The following is a 22,314-nucleotide window of genomic DNA, read 5'->3' on the forward strand; positions in this document are numbered from 1 at the left end:
ATATGAGCACAAAGGCCTGCCCTTAGAGAGCTTACATTTTAATGAAGGAAATAAAAAAATAAAAGGTTTTTAAAAACACAAACATTTCAAAGACTCATACATAAAATGAAAGAAATAAAAAGGATGACATGATAGAAGGTAGATGGGTGGTGTAAATCTATGTTAGCTAAGGGGATATTACTACTCATATTTGTGCTGGCTTTCTTGATATTTTGGCTTTTTCCCTGCCAATAAACAAGCAAAGAGTATCTGAATTTCAGTATAAAACTTTCTGGTGTTTGGTCAGAGAGTTGTGATCTAATTTTTCAAGTTGTTAAATACTTAGTTTCAGATTGCGTCAAGGATAGAGTTCTTTTTCAAGGGCATAAAAATCCAACTTTTACTATTTCTTACCAAAAAATGGAATGTGATGAATTATTGTAAAGTAGTGACATCTTTATTTATTTTAGCAATAAAATTTTGAAAGAGAAAAGCCACGAACACTTAGTGAGCCAAAAAAGCAGGAACCATGATGTTTTAGTCCATTTTGTGCTGCTATAACAGAATTCTTGAGACTAAGTAATTTATAAAGAACAGCGATTTAGGCCAGGTACGGTGGCTCACGCCTGTAAACCCAGAACTTTGGGAGGCTGAGGCAGGTGGATCACGACATTAGGAGTTCAAGACCAGCCTGGCCAAGATGGTGAAACCCCGTCTCTACTAAAAATACAAAAATTAGCTGGGCACGGTGGCAGACGCCTGTAATCCCAGCTACTCGGGAGGCTGAGGCAGGAGAATTGCTTGAACCCGGGCGGCAGAGGTTGCAGTGAGCAGAGATCACACCACTGCACTCCAGCCTGGGCGACAGACTGAGACTCCATCTAAAAAAAAAAAAAAAAAAAAGAACAGAGAGCAGGTTAGGGGCCTGGTATCTCTGTTTCCAAGATGGCACCTTGAAGCCTGTGTCCTCTGGAAGGGAGGAATGCTATGTCCTCACATGGCAAAAGAGCAGGAGAGGAAGAACCCACTTCCACAAACCCTTTTAATAGCGGCATTAATCCATTCGTAAGGGCTTTACCATTAAGCCCCACATCCCAGTACTGCTGCATTGGGGATTAAGTTTCCAACAAACGAATTTTGGGAGACACATTCAAACCATAGCATATGGTATTCAGAATTACCTGAATATCTTAAGTGTTTGATTCTACGATGTTAACTCAAAGTTGAAAATAACCATGGATGTACAGTTAAGCTTATAGGGATGGACAGGAAGGAAATGAATAGAGACATTGGAAGAGGCATTGGTTTTGTCAGTACTTACTCACCAGCTTTTGCACCACTGGAAGAGGAAATTTCAGGAAGGAAAGGAAGGAAATGAGGGAAGAGTGCTGGGGGAAATAAACACATGTGACTACAGCTTTATGACCGGTGAGCACCAAAGATGAGTTGAGACTAGATCCCACTGGCTGACAGCCAATGTCTTTTGAAATGTCATAATGTCATTTGACAATGACAATAATATCAAAAAGCATCTCAAAATAAATAAATTCACTGGCTAGGTAAAATTGCAATAGCAGCTGAATCATGATTTTTTAGAGCCCATCACTTTAAGAAAGGGTTAGAAGGAAAATAATCGCAGAGAAAATTGTGTAGCAGGACGAGCCGCAGACAAAACTCCTCAGACACCGAGTTAAAGACGGAAGGGGTTTATTTGGCTGGGGGCATCGGCAAGACTCCTGTCTCAAGAGCCAAGCTCCCTGAAAGAGCAATTCCTGTCCCTTTTAAAGGCTCATAACTCTAAGGGGGGGGTCCACGTGAGAGGGTCATGATCAATTGAGCAAGTAGGGGGTACATGACAGGGGCTTCATGCACCGGTGGTTAGAGTGAAACAGAACAGACTGGGAAGTTTTACAATGTCTTCCAATAATCTATAGATAACATCAGTTGCTAGGTCAGGGGTGGAATTTTAACTACCAGGCTTAGGTCAGGCAGGCCCAGGCCTGGTTTCAGGTCTGGTTCCTTGGTTTCACGTCTGGTTGCTAGGCGCCGGGCTACCTGCCTTTAGTTTTGCTTCTCTTTCCTTTTCTGAGTATAAAACAATATAAAACAATATGAGAGGGTCTGTCTCTCTTCTCTCATTTCCCCCCTTTGAGACTCTCACTTTTTATAGTGGGAGTTCTCACTCTTATTTTTGCTACTTATGTCTTCCTGTGCAATAGATTGATAATGATTCACATAGTACACTTGTGCTGATTCATAACACGAAGTGACACTGAGAGACTGGGCTACATGCTCGGCTAATTGCAAAAACAAATTTCCTGTTTTTCCTGGAATTTCTGGTACTGACACATTCAGTTCATCATAGAAGGTTTGAAATACTGGCTCAGGAGAGCGTTTATAAACTTTTCCTCAAACCACGATATTTACTTGAAGATCCAGTCCAGCTCCATCAATTTTTAGGGTTACACGTTCCCCTTTTTTCTAGCAAGGATTAAGGGGGTTGGTTATTACTAGTTCTAAGGGGTTACACTGACCACTGGTACAGGAAGGGCCACTTTTCCCTTGCTGAAGGTGGACAGGATTTTTTTTTTTATCCAAGTAGCCTAAATGACACAAGACCAGTATCCACATTTATTTTTACACAGTCTTAATTTATGATAAATGTACTTATTTTCTGCCATATAGCCTCTTTCTTAATTAAGAGAACCACATCCTATTTTTAACCTATTATTATTAATGACAGCACAGGCATCGAATTTCAAGGTGACTTGTTTGGGCACTTTTTTTGTTTTGTTTTGTTTTGGCTAACACTTTACTCGTATCGTTTATGAGCCTCCACCAGTCTTCAGTCCTTACTCTTATTTTAAAAACTATGGTCATGGGAGGCTCAGATGGGTCATAACACACATCAGGTTGGTCATTTCCCGGGCTACATACCTTGTATAGAGTAACATTATACAAACAAGTTTTTTTAGAGTTCCAGTACACTTATAATAACTGTAAAATAATAGGACTGTAGCAACCTTTTGTCCCACTTCAGTGACTTGATGTATATACTGGGAACAGCCCTCAGTCTGAGGAAGGTCAGTTGAAGTCCTTACTGTACAAGTCCAAATTTTAAGGAAAATGAGTCCCGCGATGAGTTTCCTCATGTTTCGGCCGTGCATGGACCAGTTAGCTTCTGGGTGTGACTGAAGCAGGGCTTGTCGTCTTCTTCAGAGTCACTTTGCAAGGGTTGGCGAAGCTGCTCCCATCCACGTACAGCTCTCGGTCTACTGATGTTTAAGGATGGTCTTGGAGGTTGGGCCCACTAGAATAAACTGAGTCTAATACCTCTACACAGTTATGTTTAACTGGGCTCTCTGATACCAGGAGTAAGGTGGCGGGGTTTAGGGTGTTGCAAACTTCAATTGTTATGCGGGGATTTTCACAGAGCAAGCTTTGGTATCTAGTTAGTCTAGCATTCATTAGCTAATGATGTCCTTTGGTATTTATTAAAGTCACCACAGCATGGGGGGACTTTATGTTTAGGTTTTGCCTAAGAGTTAGCTTATCTGCTTCTTGTGCTAACAGGGCTGTTGCTGCTAGGGCCCTTAGACATGCAGGCCAGCCTTTGGAAACCCCGTCTAGTTGTTTTGAGAGATAGGCCACTGGCCTTGGCCAGGGCCTTACAGTCTGGGTTAAAACTCTAACTGCCATGTTTTTCTTTTTCTGACACATAGGGTGTAAAGGGTTTTGTTAGGTCAGGTAGCCCCAGGGCTGGGGCTGACGTGAGTTTTTCTTTTAACTCATGAAAAGCTTGCTGCTGTTGGTTGTAATAGATGTAGTTTACTAATCTACATTTTTATTAACTGTCATCTACCAAAATATTGACTCAAATCCTGTAACTATTTGATTTCAAGCTTTACATTGATCTGGTATTCCTCATGGGACTCCAATTGCGTCTAAATGGACATGAGAGTTGAAAGACCTATAAGGGGCTTCTCTCGCTTTACAATGTCTTATTTTTTCTCCTGCTGGTTGATGAAATGCCAGGGTGAAAGGGATAGCCAATTGGACTAAAGTATAAGTGCCACTCCAGTTATTTGGCAGAGTGCCCAGTAAAGGTCCACCACAATACCACCACACATCCGCGTGAGGATGAACAAGGGCTGACTGATTGATAAGCTCTTGAAAATTCTTAAGCTCATCGCATCCCTTCAGGTCTCCAAGGAATGCTAAGTTTCCTCCCTGTCGTGAGAGACACGAAGTGAACTTAGTGTTGGGAGACGGAGGCTGGACAGCCCTCGGGGGCTGACCCGCAGGGTGCCAGACTTTGGGATATAGCAGAGAGAGCTTGGCATGACTTATTACTCCAGGCTGTAGAATCCTGGAAAAGAGCTACCACACAGTCCATGCCTGGTCGACTGGAGGACCACCTTAGTGGAAGGGGGACAATCAGGGCCTCTGGCCTGCCATGTGCACAAGCATAACAATTGCTTTTGTTTAACGTGCAGATGGAATATTTGATCCATTCCAACCAGGCATTTGCATCTTGGTATGATGTCTTAATTGCCAAAGTTTGTTTTAAGTTTTTAACTTTTATGATCTTCTAGTAAAATGAATGTTTCCTTTAGCACCTATTTTTATTAGTTTTTAGACCAAAGAAAGCCAAATACCATTTTACATTTAACAATGCTTTCTGTATGATTGTTATACTAGATAAGCTAAATTTTACCTTTATATTAGTGTTATTGATGTTAAACTTAATTTTAATAAAACCTTGTAGACATATTTATCTAATTTTTAATGTTTGACCATAAGCAAGATTTTATATACTCTTTTTAACCTTTCATAATTTTTGTTAAAGAGCAGGTTGGTGCTTTAAGAAAAACCTGTTGCATTTTTATTTTAATGTCCAGTTCACAGAAAAACTGGATGATACCTTTTTAACTTTAGCTAATATGTTTACACACAGAATTTTCTTTACAATTAATGTCTCAAAACTCGCTTAAACTTTCAAAACAATAATTTTTTTAACCTTTTAATGTAGGTAAAAATCCACATTCTTATGCCTCCTTATAATCCTTTTACCAAAGGTATATTTTACTTTTCTTATACACCTTGCACATAAACTGTTTCTTCAATAGTACTCAGTACTTTTAAATTATACAACATTTTTTGCATAATTTTTTTTTTCCCGTTAGCAAAGCAGCTGCCGCTACAGATTGAATGCATCTGGGCCATTCGCGGGTTACTGGGTTAAGGATTTTTGATAGGAAGGCCTCAGTGCTCTTGGGATACGTCCTTGTTTACACTGACAACAAAGTAGTATTAGAGTGTTACAGGGTTACTGAGAATACCTTTAATTATTAATTACAGGTTTTTAATTTACCTTGGCTTTTAAAGGAATAGGGTATACTGTTTTTTTTTAACTACTTGTATATTTCTCTCTTTCTCTTTTTCTTTCTCTCTTTGACTTTCTGTCTCTCTGTCTCTCTCTGACTTTCCTTTTGCCTCTGTTTCTTCCTCTCTTTCTGCCTCTCTCTTTCTGTCTGCTGGTCTTTCCTTGCCTCTGCCAGCCGCTTATGCTGCTGTTCTCTTAACTACTGTGGGGGGAAGGGGATCTAAAACCAGCTGTAACTGTCTCTGTACGGAAACTGGTCTGGGTGCCTTGGCTTACAGGCTACCTTGTGCCATACCTTTGAAACAAGGGACCTGTCTAGGCTTCCTTCTGATGGCCAAGCCACCTCTAATGCTGGCCAGTCTATTTCACACAAAGTTTTAAGTTCTCCTGGTGTCATAGTACTCCATAGTCTTCCTTAAATCCTTTCTTGAAATTTTTCAACATAGTTCCTAGTAGGGTGGGCTTATTTGTGCCTGACCCATGCTTCTTTGAGACAAAACACCATGCTCACACCACACGCACACCACAAAACAAAGAACAGGTAAAAAGCGCACACACACACTTTTGCAGTTTACACCAAACCAGAATCAAAACCAAAATTAGAGTATCCAGAAATCCAAGCCAGGTCAAAACCAAAACTAAGCAATCCAGGCAATCCAAGTATCAAGCAATCCAAGTCAAGTCAAAAACAAAAACCAAAGTGCCAGTACTGCCACACCGTGGGTGATCAGGCCATGCTTCCACTCAAATGGAGTAGGCAAGTTCCTACTCAAATGGAGTAGGCAAGTTCCCAAGACCAGTCCTGTGAAGCAATTCAAACCAAGTCAAAACCAAAACCAACACCAAAGTGCTGATAAAGGCACGCTGTGGGTGATCAGGCCACGCTTCCACTCAAATGGAGTGGGCAAGTTCCCAAGACCAGTTCCGTCAAGCAATTCAAACCAAGTCAAAACCAAAACCAAAGTGCCGATAAAGGCATGCCGTGGGTGATCAGGCCACGCTTCCACTCAAATGGAGTGGGCAAGTTCCAAAGACTAGTCTTACCAAGTTTTAGATGTCTGGACTCCAAGTGCCAGTTCCTTCCCGGTGTTCAGCCACTGCGTTGATCCTCCACGGGGGCCTGCCACACACGGCTCTGGCGAGGCGTCCCACCTGGGCAAATGCCTACCCGGGAGCGCTCTCAGGATCCGCGTCGCTCCGGCTGGTTGGAGTCCCCCGCAGGGATGTTCCACAGGGCAGGCTAAAGCCACCTAAGGAGCTGCCTCAACCGTCTGTTAATCACCTCGCTTCCTGGTCAGGGAACCAAGAAATGTAGCAAGACAAGCCGCAGACAAAACTCCTCAGACACCGAGATAAAGAAGAAAGGGGTTTATTTGGCCAGAGGCATCGGCAAGACTCCTGTCTCAAGAGCCGAGCTCCCCGAGTGAGCAATTCCTGTCCCTTTTAAGGGCTCACAACTCTAAGAGGGGTCCACGTGAGAGGGTCGTGATCGATTGAGCAAGCAGGGGGTACGTGTGACAGGGGCTGCATGCACTGGTGGTTAGAGTGAAACAGAACAGACCGGGAAGTTTTACAATGTCTTTCTATAATCTATAGATAACATCAGTTGCTAGGTCAGGGGTGGAATTTTAACTACCAGGCTTAGGTCAGGCAGGCCCAGGCCTGGTTTCAGGTCTGGTTCCTTGGTTTCACGTCTGGTTCCTAGGCGCCGGGCTACCTGCCTTTAGTTTTGCTTCTCTTTCCTTTTCTGAGTATAAAACAATATAAAACAATATGAGAGGGTCTGTCTCTCTTCTCTCGGTTGTAGGAGAATAAAGTTGCTATTGTAGCTATAGCAGAGACCAAGAGAAGAGCTTGGGAAGTCTGGGTGGTGGGTGCCCTGTGCCACTCTTCCACAGTGAAGCAAATAAGGTTTGTGGGAAGACAGGGTCGCAGCGTTCCAGGGGAGGGGTTATAAAGCAAGTAGTCTTCTGAGGGTGAGTTATTCCCAACCCAAAGACTTTTTGGCCTAAAAGCCAAGATTTAAACTGTTTATTTGGAGACTTGAGAATTCTGCCCAAAATATATGTTAAAAAAAAAAAATGTACTCTATATAAGAACAAATCCCATAAACGCTATGAAGCTTCTAATGGCTTTTAAAACATATTCTCAAGGCAGGCTAAAGTCTGAGAGATTCTTCTTGTATTATCAAAGTATGCTTCCTTGTTATCTTTGAGATAAATTATAAATGTAATTTGTAAAACACGAATACAAGGCATGAGTTTAGAGTTAATATCAAAAGGTATGACCTTATCCCTAAGGTTATCCCTTATCCCCAAGGGAGTTGACTTAAGAGTTTTTTGTTGTTATTTTGCTTTGCATCTTATTTGTTTATTTAAAATTTAAAGGAAAAAAGTTTCATTTTAAACAATTTAATTCTCATTGAAATGCATTTTAAGTGTGAGTTTCATCCTGTACATTTTATCCATTGAATCAAATTAGACAAGAAGCTGGCTTTTAAACATTAAAAAAAGGCAAAATTAAAATAACTCAGTACTTAAGATGCAATCTAGGGCTTAAAAATTCACTTACAAAAAAATCTAGCTTTAAGAACAGTGAGCTTTCAAGGTGGCTAAGCTATATTAAAGTGAAGTTATACTTATTTTGACTATAAATATGAATACTGATTAGAGAAAGTATCACACGACTATATGAGAACACATTTCAGTTTTGAAAAAACAAATTTGAATGCCTGATTTGTCATCTTCATGGTAAAGATATGTTGGTTCTCTCTTTTACGTAGCTCCTTTAGCTTGTCCTTATATAAGTCAACAGGGTCTCTTGATTCAGGGCATAGTTCCAAACAATTCTGCCAGTTGTCTAAATCTATTCTTTCCATTCCAAATTCCAAGTGACTCTTTCTCTTTGAAACAGATGCAAATACTTAGTTTCACAACTTTAGTCATTTTCATCCTTAGAATACAGACTGGGAAATTGCACACTCCAGGGGTGCTGGGCAAAGGGTGCCAGACCATGGCAAGGATGCTGGTGACTTCACCGAAGGGAGCTTTACTGTGCCGGAGCCACTGCCAGCTACCCTCCTCCAAGCACCGACTGCCAAAACATCACAGTCCAAAGAGGGGTGCTCCGTTCCCCCTTCCCACCTCCCCCCCTTCACCTCCCTGCCTATCAGCATCCAGAAGCAATTCTTTGCATGGGTGCTTCTTCATCCTGATCCTGACTGGCAGCTCCAAGGATTAAACTCAAGTCCTTTGGAGCAGTCGCTTTATGCACATTAGCCCCCTGGGGTGTTGAACTCAAAAACCTCTATTTTTTCCCGCGGGTCTACCCTGTATCTCACAAAACCCTAGTTAGCCACTGTGGTACACAGTCTTTCTTCCATTCCAGGCTATCAAAAGAAAACAAAACAAAACACCAGACCTTACAACAATATGATGGATATGGTAATGATCGAGCGTCTTTAGGGTAGTGGGTAAATTCTAAGTTCTTTCATAACTGAGACTTGGGAACTCGTTTTCTTCTTTATCATTAAGACTTCACATTTTCATCAGCAGAATCTTGCTTACAATAGCACAAATGATAATTTGGCTGAATGAAAATGGCTTGTGGTGTGTGTGTGTGTGTGTGTGTGTATATGTGTGTGTGTCCATTAAAAAAAGTTCCTCAAAACTGCTGAATGAAAATCAAGACCAGTGTCTTCTTAATCAAACAAAATTTCCTGCTTAGGGACTGCGTTAAAAAAAAGAAAAGAAAAAAAAAAAAGACCATCTGGCCTCTCTCTGCTATTTGAGGGGTTTTTTTCTCCTCCTCACTTCCTGGTTATCTTTAGCAAAACATTATCATTTCTCGTATAAATTGTTTTTACCACGGTGCATTTCCTTCTGTGCATTACTTTAATAAATGGGATAGAAAGCATTGCTCCATTTCTTGAAAAATACTTTTCAGCCCTAAATGGCAGGTTTAAAGGGGGAAAAAATGAAAAATGTGCTTAAAAAAAGGAAGATGGAAGTCAAATCACAGTGAGGGCATTAACTACTCATGTTTCTTTAAACACTTCTGCCAAGGCAAGCTCTTTCTTTTTCATATATATATACATGTATATATATAGAGAGAGTAATAATTAAATTCCAAAAATGAAAAGCCACCCTACGCACCCTACCCTACTCATTTAAGGTGATAACTATGCTAAACACCCTCCAAGAAATAAGTCTGAAATGGAATTAATTTCCATGTGGGAACAAAGATGACAATAAAAATACGATCAAATCTCAATTAACTGAAATTCTTTGGAAATGAGAGAGTACTGGTTAATTTAATTTTCTGGTTAACTGAACCCCAAATAGAAAACTTAAAAAAAAATCCTAATTGAAACATTTCTACAATGCTTGAGTCCACTTTACTTGCATAACTACAAATCACATATTGGATCTAATTGAAAGGTTTGAGGTAATTTCAAATCTTATTTTTCCTTGAGATCATCATTAAAAAGACCTTTTTTCATTTGATCATAAATAGAGATGACGTAGGAGATTGACTTGAATGTATAATTGTATCCATGACCATGGATTTTTACAGTAATTCATAATATCACGTTCTTCCTTGTATTTCACAAATCTTTAGGAAAAGTATAATGTAGAAAACTTGTGGTTAATAAAGGTTTGATATTTTAGCAAAGTTCAGGTAAGCTGAGGTTTTTGTGCATTTACATGCTAAACAAAATGACAAAGATTCCTGCTTTTCTCACTGCTGTTCAGTAAGAGTAAAAAATGAATGATAATTTTAATATAGTACTTCCGATCAATTTTGTTAGCACAAACTAAAGACTATGGAATACTTTGAGAAATATATAAACTAATTGAGAAAGCACTAGTGTTTAGTTTCCCAGTGGAACATAATGGCAGCTCAAGACTGGTCCCAAATGTCCTCCTTCCATGGTGCAGTCATGTCCAGTCCAGCTTGGGCTCCCCATTCCAATTTCCCACAGAAATTTATACTGTGCCACCTGAGTTACCAAATAATGACACCATAATTGAATCAAATTATTGCCCAACAAAAAGAGACCTCTAGTCTTACATTTTAGCGTTCCACCCTTTGATGAAGGTTATTGTAGAAGACGCTCCTGTATTGGGTAGGAGATTGGGAAAATGTTAGCTAAGATCACTTCCAGCTCTACAATTCCAAATAGCTTGCATTGTATGAGGGAAGATAAGGATAAGACTGGGACTCATGTTCTCTCTCTGAATACCCACACACTCTCACACTCTGTCTCTCTACCTCTGTCTCTGTCCCTCTGACACACACACACACACACACACACACACACACACCACTTTTTCTTTTGGGGAGAGGAAGATATCACCAAGTCCTCATCCCCCAAAGCAATACTAGGCAAATTTATTTTGAAATCTTTTATATGCCAAGAACTCTGATAGCTACTGAGCACACAGTAGGGTTTTCATAAATATTTCCATAAAGGACTGAATGAAGCTCAGGAGATCCGCCATCTCTCACTTATGGGCCTACAAAAGATATTCTTAGAGGGAGAAAAGATCAATAATGTCAGATTTAGCCGTGGTACTGGTGTTTGTGCCGATGACTATTTTGAAAAGAGTACAGTTGTTACACACTAAAAATAGGACTGTATTGTAAGGCATATACATCTGTGTATATATATATTTATGTATTAATATTATCAACTACTACGTCTTGGGCACAAATGTGTGAAGAACATTTTGAGGATGCATGTATTGAGTATATATTTTAGATCTCAATCTGTAACTCAGTTTAGAGCTTGCAAAGATAAAATCAGTGGGTCCTTATTTTTGTTCGCTTTGTCCTTCTATCTGTACTGTCTTCTCTCAGTATCTTTTCACCAAGCCTTGCCCTGAAGAACGATAATGACACCAAAACATAGGCACTTTTTCTTTCTAAGGACCCCTCAAGGGATATTATAAACTTAATGTCTTGGGGAATTCTGCAGAGACTTTCCAAACTGGTATACTCAAAATCAGTGTCAAGGCCCTGAGGGTGATTGGGCCCCAACTTCTGTCACCACAGTGATTTCCAGGTTGATTGGGTGCACGTGACATCCTTGGGTCAAGGGTATGGACAAGTAGCCCTGTGCCATATAGAACCACCAAACACTCTTCCAGCCCATAGAAGCAGCATTGGGAAGTACTGCGGATTATTACCTGCTGACTGTGTGTGAAGTTGTCCTTCCAATAAATACTTATTTTCCTTAGAAAAGGGCAAAAAGGTCTCATGATACATTACTTAGGTAACTGTTATACCCTAATAGAGTAGCGCACTTGTATTAATTCTTCACCATACAAGACAAAGAATATATATAAAATTTGGTGACTTAATGGAAATAATATTTATTTAGGGAGTGATGAATTCTAGGCAAAATAAAGAATGCATCAATATTCCTAACACCCAAATGGTTGACATGTGATGCAATTTACATAAGGCTTCCTTTGAATTTCATTTTTTGGAGCTTTCCTTCATATATCCATAACTGGCATTTTAAAAAATATCTACAATATGCCAGGCACTTTATACAAATTGGGTCTAATCCCTACCCAATCCCTAAATAGTGGGTATCATTTTCCCCCTTCTGCAGATGAGGAAACTGAGACACAGAGTTAAAGCATCTTCTCCAGGGCCACACAACTGGCACATGGCAGAGACCAGTTTAGAATCTGGGTTTTTCTCACTCTTAAAGATCTCTTTCTGGAAGTGAAATTACTATGTTGAAGACACACCCGCATATTCATGTTTATTGCAGCACTCTTCACAATAGTCAAGATATGGAATCAGCCTAAGTGCCCATCTACAGACAAAAGGATAAAGAAAATATATTTCTTTATGGGGATGATTAGGACAATGGAATACTATTCAGCCATAAAAAGGATGAAATCCTGTCATTTTTGGCAACATGGATGAGCCTGGAGGACATTATGTTAGGTGGAATAAGTCAGGCACAGAAGACAATTACTACATGGAACAAACCTGCACATTTACCCCTTGAATCTAAAATAAAAATTCAAATTATAAATAAAAGAAAATAAAATGTAAAAACATTAAAAAAGATAAATACCACATGATCTCACTCATATGTGGAATCTAAAGAAGTCAATTTCATAGCAGTAGAGAGTAGAACAGTGGTTCCCAGAGGCTGCTGAGGGTATGGGGGAAGGGAGGAACGGGTAGAGATTGGTCAATAGGTACACAAAGTTAGACAAGAAGAGTAAGTTTTGATGTGCTATCACACAGTAGGGTGACTACAGCAAATAACAATGTAATCTATATTCAAGGCAGCTAGAAGAGAATATTTTGACTGTTGTCACCACAAAGAAATAATAAATGTTTAAAATGATGGATGTGGTAATTACCCCAATCTGATAATTATACTGTGTATCCATGTACTGAAACATCACATTGTACCCCATAAATATGTACAATTATTAGGTGTCAATTATAAGTACAAATTTTTTTTAAAAAAATTTCTTTCCTCAGCAACATATTGCTGCTACAGCTTCAAGGAATTGGAAATTTTTGATAAACTAATATGAATAAAACGTGGACGCTGTAGATTCTGGCAGTATTTCAACTACTTCTAAACTTTAATTTTGAAAAGACGAATAGTTAAACATTGGTCATGTGTTCCTTCTTCACCAGGAGCTATTCAGAAATTTCACAGGCTAAACCCTCCCAGTTCTGTCTTAGAAGGACTGACATCTGGATCATATTGGCAAGGGGGTGCTTTAAACATAAGAGAAAATTAGGAGAAAGACCTAAGACTGGATTACTTCCACGAGTTCACTCACCGATATCCGCCCAAGTACTGTCTTTTTTCTTGTAACTAGCTTGTCACCCATTCTTTCTACTCAGTGAACAATGGCTTGTGACCTCACAGTTAGCGAGTTCATAGGAGAAATATATCAGTTATAATTAATGTTTACTAGAATAAATGTAAATATTTTAAAACATACAACAGTTCCAAGCACATGTGATTTCCATTTTATTTTATGAAACATTAAAAATCCACTTGTCCACCCCATTAATTATAACCTGCTCCCAGCCCTGACCTGTATATAATTCCTCCTGACATAAATTGGAACAAGGTGCTCAGAATAGAAGCAGCCTACACCCCAACTGGGCTACAAAATGTCAAGTTCCCAAACCTCTCAAAAGTGTAACCTGACATTTTGCTAAGATTAGAGACAGTTTATGAATTTAAAAAGAGGGCTTAAGGACTCACCACAGTTAAACCTACAGTAACTCCTGAAATATCCAAAGTAAATAGGACTAAGGGAGCCCTGGGGACACCAAAACCCTGTTAGAAGAGAAGGAACAGTCTTTAGTGGGTGGTATTTCTTTGCAGAAAATAATGTACATGCATTCAACCAGAATTAAGAAGAATGCAACAATAAACTTTGAGGCTTGAAGCCCTCTAGAGATCTAAAGGAGTCATGAATGGGCCATGTGAAATATTTCTCCTTTTGCTACATGTGAATGATTGAATTTATACTGCCCATTAATCCTAAATGTTGAAGGCAAAAAAAAGAGAGAGAGAGAATGGCTAACTTTTTAAATAGTATTCTTCTTGACATGAATATAATATGTATTTATTATACATATGTATAATGTATATTGGTGAATATTTATAACATTCCCAAAGAGCAAAACACCTATAGAAGGATCTAACCGCAAAGAAGCGACATTCCACAGGTTGATCTTTCTAGTCATTTTCTGTACCTCTTAGCCACAAAAATGGGATCAGACTTTACGTTTTGTTTTGCAAGTTGTTATTTTAAATATAATATATTGGGTGATTTTTCATGTCTAAAGATTCTTCTGACTTTTCAAGATTAATTTCAAGTACCTTTTAGTACAACTAAAGTATTACAGCCACCTTCCAAATCAAATAGACTATATAAGCTGAAGATTTACTAAATATTAAAATGTTAGCAATTTTTCCCCATTATAACATGCACTGTCAATAGGGGCAATATTGCCCCCAAGAGGGAGAAAACTAGTTCTCAGTGGCAAACAAACAAACAAACAAACAAAAAACCTTACTCTTTTTATGCACAAAGCACAGATATACATAAATAGATATATACTATATTTGTGGTATTAAAATTTCATGCAAGGAGCAATTAGCAAAAAATGTTTCAACAGGCTCCTTGTGACAGGGGGTTGAAAATGAAAATAGGTTGTAAACACTGCACTACAGCATCAGACTTGTAAAAAGTGGCCTTCATATTGCTAGAATTCAGAAGATGATTTTTTCCATTTTAAATTTATCAACCTTGAATACATTTTTAACTCATTTCTTAGTTGCAGAAACCAAGGTTCCAAGCAGCAGATTTGTGGAGAGTTAATGTTTTGTGATATCCCCATGGTCAGCACATGTGATATCTGCCATGTTCTTACTAAAGACTCCTTGGGGTCTGGGTTAGGAGGCACATGTTGAGTGAGAGGATGTTTTGAGGGCAGATGAACACATCATCTCAGAAACAGCTAGGGCCTGCTAAGTCTGCATCTCAACATTTATCAGCTCTTGCTCTGTGCTGCCCTCTTGTGATGTCTGGGCCTCCAGTATGCCTTGATCTCAAAACCTTCAGTTGCCCTAAATTGATGGACCACCTGCCCTCCAGTGCTTCTTGGCACCAACACCAGGAGATGGTGAAGGAAAGAAGAGAATACCAAAAGCAGCAGATTTCCTTAGAGGAAGAAGCCAGTGTCAGAAGAGGAAGAAAAAGTCACAAAACTTCGCTTTGGCCCTTTAACCCTAGGAAAGGGTGGGCCAATTTTCCACAAAGCTGCTGTTATTACAGGCCACACAGCTCACCAAGGAGCGAGGCAGGAGCTGAGATTCTTCATCACCTTCTGTGGTAGGCAGACTTTCTAAAATGGCAGCCCAAAGATGTCCACCTGAAGCCCTGGAACTTGTGAATGTGACATCACTCCTTGGATTGTGTTGTGTTACAGAGCACAGTTGATGTTAGAAAGGGAGATGATGCAGGTGGGCCTGACCTAATCACATGAACCCTTAACTGCTGAGAACGTTTCCTGACTGATGAAAGAGGAATTTAGAGAGATTCTATGTGTGTGAAGGACTCAATGTGCTGTTGCTTTGAGGTTGGAGATGGCCACTTAAGAAGGAATGCAGATGTCCCTTAGAAAGAGTGGACCACAGCTTATAGCTATCAAGGAGTTCAGTCTTACAGCTGCCAGAAAGTAAATTCTGCCAACAACCAGAGCGAGCTTGGCAGCAAATTCTTCCCTAGGGCCTCCAGATAAGAGCTTCGTCTGGCCAACAGCTCGATTTCAGTCTTGTGAGACCCTGAGCAGAGAACACAGCTGGGCCACCCAGACTTGCAACCTACAGAGCCATGAGCTAATAAATGGGGTGTTGGTTTAATCTGTACATTTGTGCTAATTTGCTATGCAGCAATAGTAAATGAGCACACCTTCCCTTCTCTATGACCATCCTGACGGGGGGGATCCTGGCAATGTCTGTCTCCCAGATCACAGATTCTGGTGAGTGACAATCAGTTCAAATACAGTATCCAATCCCGGGTCTCTGACTGACTTCTTAACCCTTCAAGAATCCACAATAAGTCTTGCCAGACAAGTCCTAGCTCTTGACCTCTGCTCTGACCAACTGTCCCTTAGGAAGATTTTAATCACCTTCCGCTTAATGATCAATTTCTCAGGGCTCTCCGCTTTCACACCCTCTACCACCTGGCTTATTTAGTGCTTAGCATCTTCTCCAAGCATCCATCTGGTGTATTTCACTCTGGTTGTCTTTTACCTGCTTAGAACTTTTCTTTCTACATCTAGAACGTGTTCATTCTGCCTCTTCAAATCTCCAATGCCCTTATTTTCCTATAATGGGCTGCTCAAAGATTATGTAAGAAGAAAAGTGAAAGTCTGAATACTCTTCCATGTGTTAATTTTCCTGAATTTTCTATAGGGGAAACAGAAACAGTGATGATATGCCATGATCATATGCTATGGTGGAAAGAGAAGGAAAAGGATTAAGCATCAGACATGGTTGAATGTGAAACTTTCCCAGTATTTTATCACCTCTGCATGTTTTTAAATTTTTCCAGGCCTCATGCTCCTCATTTGTAAAAGAATAATAGTAATACTTAACTCATAGAGCTGCAAGGAGGAATGAAAATGGTAAAGACCCACATAACAGAAACCAGCACGCACAAACACTTAAATATCACTGTGAGAAGAACTGAGGTGGTTGTTTGTATAAAATACTTCCAATTTTTCAGAGGCTGTAGCTTTGTAAATAATCTTTTTATCTCTTCTATTATCATAAGAACAAAGCCATTGTCACCCTTCCTTAAGGCAGGGTTTAGCCTTGACAGTTAGAGTATTGTGTAACATGGAAACAATGATTTGACATTAGAATGCTGTATCCATTACTCTGAGAATAAAGAAAGTGAGTTTTAGGATTAGGAATAAAGTTCTTCAGTTGCCACATTTGTTAGGATATTTCTGGGTTTTCTGTAAAGTTCAGTAAACCCTAAGCCCCATGAAGGCAGGGCACATGCTTAATTCATCCTGAGTATCTACAGGGTTTGGTTGAAAACTGTGTCCTCAGTAAGTACTTACCCACTTATTCATTTATTTATGCATTGAAAAATCAGTTAAAGAGTAAAACTTAGCTGGGCACAGTGGCATGCTTGTAGTCTCAGCATTTTGGGTGGCTGAGGTGGGAAGATCGCTGGAGCCCAGGAGTTCGAGGCCAGCCTGAGCAACATAGTGAGACCCCATCTCAACAAAGAAAAAAAAAAAAGAGTAAAATTTCTGCTGAAAACTGTGGTGAGCTCAACATTTTATTTTTTTGAATTCTCCTCATGTTCCTATTGAACATTTATAACTTTAATTTTTCTTCTAATTAATAAATCTTAATACTTCTCTGATAGAACCAAAGGGGATATTTGGATACTTGGGGGTTGGGGAAGGTGGGACATATGCTCCCCAAAATCTCCAAGTTCTTCAGCTTCTGACTTGTGCTCCAACCTGAAAATAAACCCAGAAAGTGTCATATAAAATGGCCAACATATTTCCAACTGTTTTCTTCCTTTTGTATTTCCCACTCATTACCCAGGATGCATTTCCAGTGTCCTAGTGGCCCTGTCTTACACCAACTGTTGCTTCCTGCTTCTGAACATCAGGGACTTTAAATTCCAGATTTAAGAGACTTGTGTGTTGAAGAGCTTTTCTCTTTCTGTAAATTACTTGTCATTAAAATAACAAAGGATGCACTCATTAGTCAAATTAAAGATCATCTATCTGGAAGTGTGTCAAATGCAGATAAAGTATAAAGAAGCATTGTTGATACTTTTTTTTAAAATGTGGACTTAATGAATAACTTTGCTGTTAAAATTCAGCAGCCAAGCGCAATGAAAAATTCCCATGGCTTTAAAATTCACAGCTTTGGCAGACTTCTTAATGGACAAAGTTCAAGAGATTCATAGCTTCCCTAACTTAAAATAAAAATCCTCAAACCACACAAGGTAGCATTATTATACTCTGAATACTCTTAAGAAAAGGTCTTATTAGCTGATGCTTCATAATTATTTGCTAAAAAAGTTGAGTGTTATAATTTAGCCTCTCACTAGCTTAGCCTTTAGACATAATGTAGCATTATTGCTTTAAGTTTCATACTGGCTTAAGGTAAGTAACGTGCTTCCCAACAACCTGCTGATTAGTAGAGTCCCTTTCTCAGTCATTACCCTAGAGCAGGGTTCTGCAAACTATAGACCACAGGCCGCCTATGTACCAAATCCAGGCCTCTGCCTGTTTTTGTGTGGCCCACAAGCTAAGAATGGTTCTTACATTTTTAAGTGGCTGAAAAAAAATTGTTTAAATATTATTTTGTGACTTGTGAAAATTATGTGAAATTCAAATTTCAGTGTCTATAAATAAAGCTTTTTTGGAACACAGTTACCTCCAATTGCTTTATATAGTCTATGTCGAGCTGAGGGGTTTGGATAGAGACTGCATGGCCACAAAACCCAAAATATTTACTGTCTGGTCCTTTATGAACAAGGGTGCTGACCCCTGGCCTAGATTCATGCTCTATAAGAACCATACAAATAGCTTGACACTTTCTCCCCTAATAGTGTGGGGCTGTCCATAGATCCTGGTAGTCACATGATCCTGCTCTGACTACTGCCCTTGTCACATATGCACACAGACATATACATACACACACACGTACGTGTGTACACACATTTTTTTTTCCCAATTATTGGGAATGGGGAAGAAGGAGAATGACTAATAGCCAAGCCTACCCCTGTTCCCTAGGGTTGTGGGAATATTCTGCTTGTTCCCTTTGGCGAAATGGAATTGGAATTTTTTTTTTTTTTTTTCCTTTTGAGACAGAGTCTCGCTCTGTCGCTCAGGCTGGAGTACAGTGGCGCAATCTCGACTCACTGCAAGCTCCGCCTCCCGGGTTCACGCCCATTCTCCTGCCTCAGCCTCCCGAGTAGCTGGGACTACAGGTGCCCGCCACCATGCCAGGCTAATTTTTTGTATTTTTAGTACAGACGGGGTTTCACCATGTTAGCCAGGATGGTCTCAATCTCCTAACCTCGTGATCCGCCCGCCTCAGCCTCCCAAAGTGCGGAATTGGAGTATTTTAATCTGGGATAAAATCTCTGTAACAATTAAGCAAATAGTTTCTGACTTTTTTTTTTTTTTTTTTTTTTTTTACCATCAGTGACCACTTTTAAAAAAATTTTTAAATGCTTGGATGCTATGCTTAGCATTCTTAAAAACAGCATTATTGAGATACAATTCACACATTACAAACATCCATTTCAAGTGTATAATTCAGTGGGTTTTAGTATATTCAGAGTTTTGCAACCATCACCACTACTTAATTCCAGAGCATTTTCATCACTCCCAAAAGAAACCCCATACCCATTAGCACTCACTCCGCATTCTCCCCTCCCCTATCCCCCGGCGACCACGAATCTACTTTCTGGATCTATGAATTTGCCTCTTCTGGACATTTTATATAAATAGATCATACAATATGTGGCCCTTTGTGACTGGCTTCTCTCATTTGGCATAAAATTTTTTAAAAAACCTTTTCACTTTTAACTTCATAAATCCTCAGGTTTAGAAGTATTTGATAAAACAATCATTGAAAAAGTAATTATACAATATCCTCTGAGTTTTTCAAAACGCTGAAAAAAGCCCACAAACTTTTCTTACAGTCCCTAGGGATGCCTATGAGTCTGGGTAATGCCATGTAAGGCATCATTCTGCCACCACATGCTCATTCTATCATTTACTAAGCAAATATTTACAGAGCACCTGGTATATGCCAAGTGTTTCTCGAGGTGTGGAACAAGACATGCCTCTCAGTTTCAGATCTAAGCTCTTCGCAACCTTCCTTTTCATTAGACACTGGCTTGTTTTGCCAACCTGTAAACAGCATATTGCCAACACACTGTGCCTGCCTATATATTTTCCAGACTTTTAGTATTTTATATAAAAATGAAAAATGATATTTCTTAAATTATTAAAAATGATTTAAGTTGCCTTCAACTTTCCAAGTACCGGGAAAAAGCTCCTGAATCCTCATCCCCTTCTTTTCCTACTTATCTGCCCACATTTTTGTCTTTTCTTCCATCTTAGAACCCCTTTTCTCTTTGATTAATATCCTAAATCCTTTAGCACATGACAATAAGATATTGCAAATAGCCATGGGGTATCAGACAAGCAAAGAAACAAAATTCACACTTTGGTCATTCATGACTTTTTTTCTTAGTATCTAGCTAGATGTCTGTCATCATTGTTATTGCTCACTCACTAGCAAAGGTTCAGAATTTCTATTCCAGAGGTAAACTAGGCAAAGTCTCTACAATCCAGGCAGAGAGAGCTTAAAATAGTGGCATTAAGGTCACTGTGTATTAGAAACTGAATGGTATCTCTTTCCTCTAATCTGGTGAGTCTCTCTTATGAACAGTTCTTTTAAATGTTGGACATTTGTACTTACTAACATGGCTTGATCCTAAAGGATAGAGTCCAAATCAAGCACATCTGGGCATATTTAACCTGGAAAAAATGCCCCCAGAAGGCCATGTTAGCTTTGTCTTTGAAGAGCTGTCAGAGAACAGAGTAACTGCACGTGTTCTGTGTTGTAGAGAGGGGGCCAAACAGGGGTAAAAGCTATAGGGAGAGAGAGATACAGATTTCATCTAAGGACAAACTTTGTCACTGCAAATGATGTCTCTCATTGGAATGAGCCTCCTGAAGATCCCCTGTTGTGCTAGCATTCCTGGGGGCCATTAGAAAGGGGTTGCTGGTGATATGACAGGAATTCAACCAGGATAAGGTTTGAGACCAAAGATCTTTAACTCTCAACGATATAGATTCTGTGGCAAGGGTGATGATAAGGAACCCGGCTGGGGAGAATTTTGGCTTAAAGCAGCTACAATGGTTCAATCCCAAAGATTGGTGCACTTTGGTAAGTAAAAGAGATGATGTCTTAATGCCAACGGTAACATACTTTTTAAAGCATTTATGCAGCAATTTAACAAATGAAAAGGAAAGCATTAGTTAACATTTATAGTTAAATGTTGGAGATTTTTAACCTGTCCAGATATTCAATATTATATTCCTTAAAAAAAAATATTTGAGCCAAAGTCTAAAAACAGTCTTTTGAAATATATATATTTCAAAATACATAGACACACATGCATAAATAATTAGTCTTTAAATATAGATTCTTCAAAAGTATTATATGCCTGAACTTGCTGGATCATTAGACAAGAGCGGCATGAGAAAACCTGAAATTTAAAAACACAGGCAGTATGTACTTTTTACAAGAAAATAATGAGCCACAGGGAGGAACCTATCTTGACATTAATTATGAAGAATATAATACTTTAAAATCTAGTAGGACTTCACTGCCTTAGACTAGAATTAATCAGAAGTTCTCTTCATTTCTTGAAATTATGTTTTCTTGGTTCAAAGTTATAAATCTCAAAGCTGTATAGTTTGAAAAGCTTTTAGAAGGCTTTGTTGTCAGAAAAAAAAAGGGATTGCCTCTGCTATATACATTTTTAAGGCTGACAATTAAATATTTTCTCATATTGAATATGCTATCTTATGTTATAACTTGAAGGGCTCTGATGAGATTTAGTGCCAGCTAGAGTATCTGAAAATCCCTACAATTTCAGTTATGACATTCCATTACATGGAAGTGCCATTTTATCCCAAATAACCAAGGTTACATTTTAAAATGTTACTTTCCATTAATTAATTCAGCAATGCACATATGCAACAGATAGGTAAGTTTTGTGCTAGGCATTGAGGAAAATTCAAACCTTCCACTGTACAAGTTTCAAAGACTTATTCACAGAGTTGTTTAACAGGATTGCCAAAAAATTGAAGTCTATTTTTTTTCTCTACTAACATTTTATGTACTTGCTAATCTGCCTGTCGGCTCAATCTGCAGCTTTTGAGAATGCTCAGCTGCTGTTATAACCTCAGTGCATCAACTCTAATTTGTAAGAAGATACTGTAACCTTAAAAGGTCACCTTATATATTCCTTGCACATATTGGAAGAAAGGCAAAGATGAGCATGACTGGGGATTAAAGTGACATTATTAGGTTTATCCTAAGAATAACATGGCTTCTTTAAAATATAGTTTGTCAGGCAATTTTGGAAATTAGAGATATGTTATTTGGGGTTCTGGCAACTCTTTGCTATATAACTCTAAAAATTAATTAACCTCTTGGTCTATAGAGAACATAAGGGCTCTGTAGGAAAGGGAAGTGTGCATGATGTTACTACATCACAGACTTTAAATGAAGTCACCAGGAGAATGCATGCAGTTATAATGTTACCACTTCACAGAGACTTTCTGGAGGAACATAAAGTATATGAAGAAAA

General features: G+C 39.1%; 1 protein-coding gene across 9 annotated transcripts in view; it reads right to left on the reverse strand.

Annotated features, from left to right (window-relative positions):
• MID1 (midline 1) overlaps positions 1-22,314 on the reverse strand; it is a 664,445-nt gene that overhangs the window by 138,245 nt on the left and 503,886 nt on the right. The window lies entirely within an intron of this gene.

This window comes from Pan troglodytes, chromosome X (assembly GCF_028858775.2).
Source record: "Pan troglodytes isolate AG18354 chromosome X, NHGRI_mPanTro3-v2.0_pri, whole genome shotgun sequence".
Taxonomy (NCBI): domain Eukaryota; kingdom Metazoa; phylum Chordata; class Mammalia; order Primates; family Hominidae; genus Pan; species Pan troglodytes.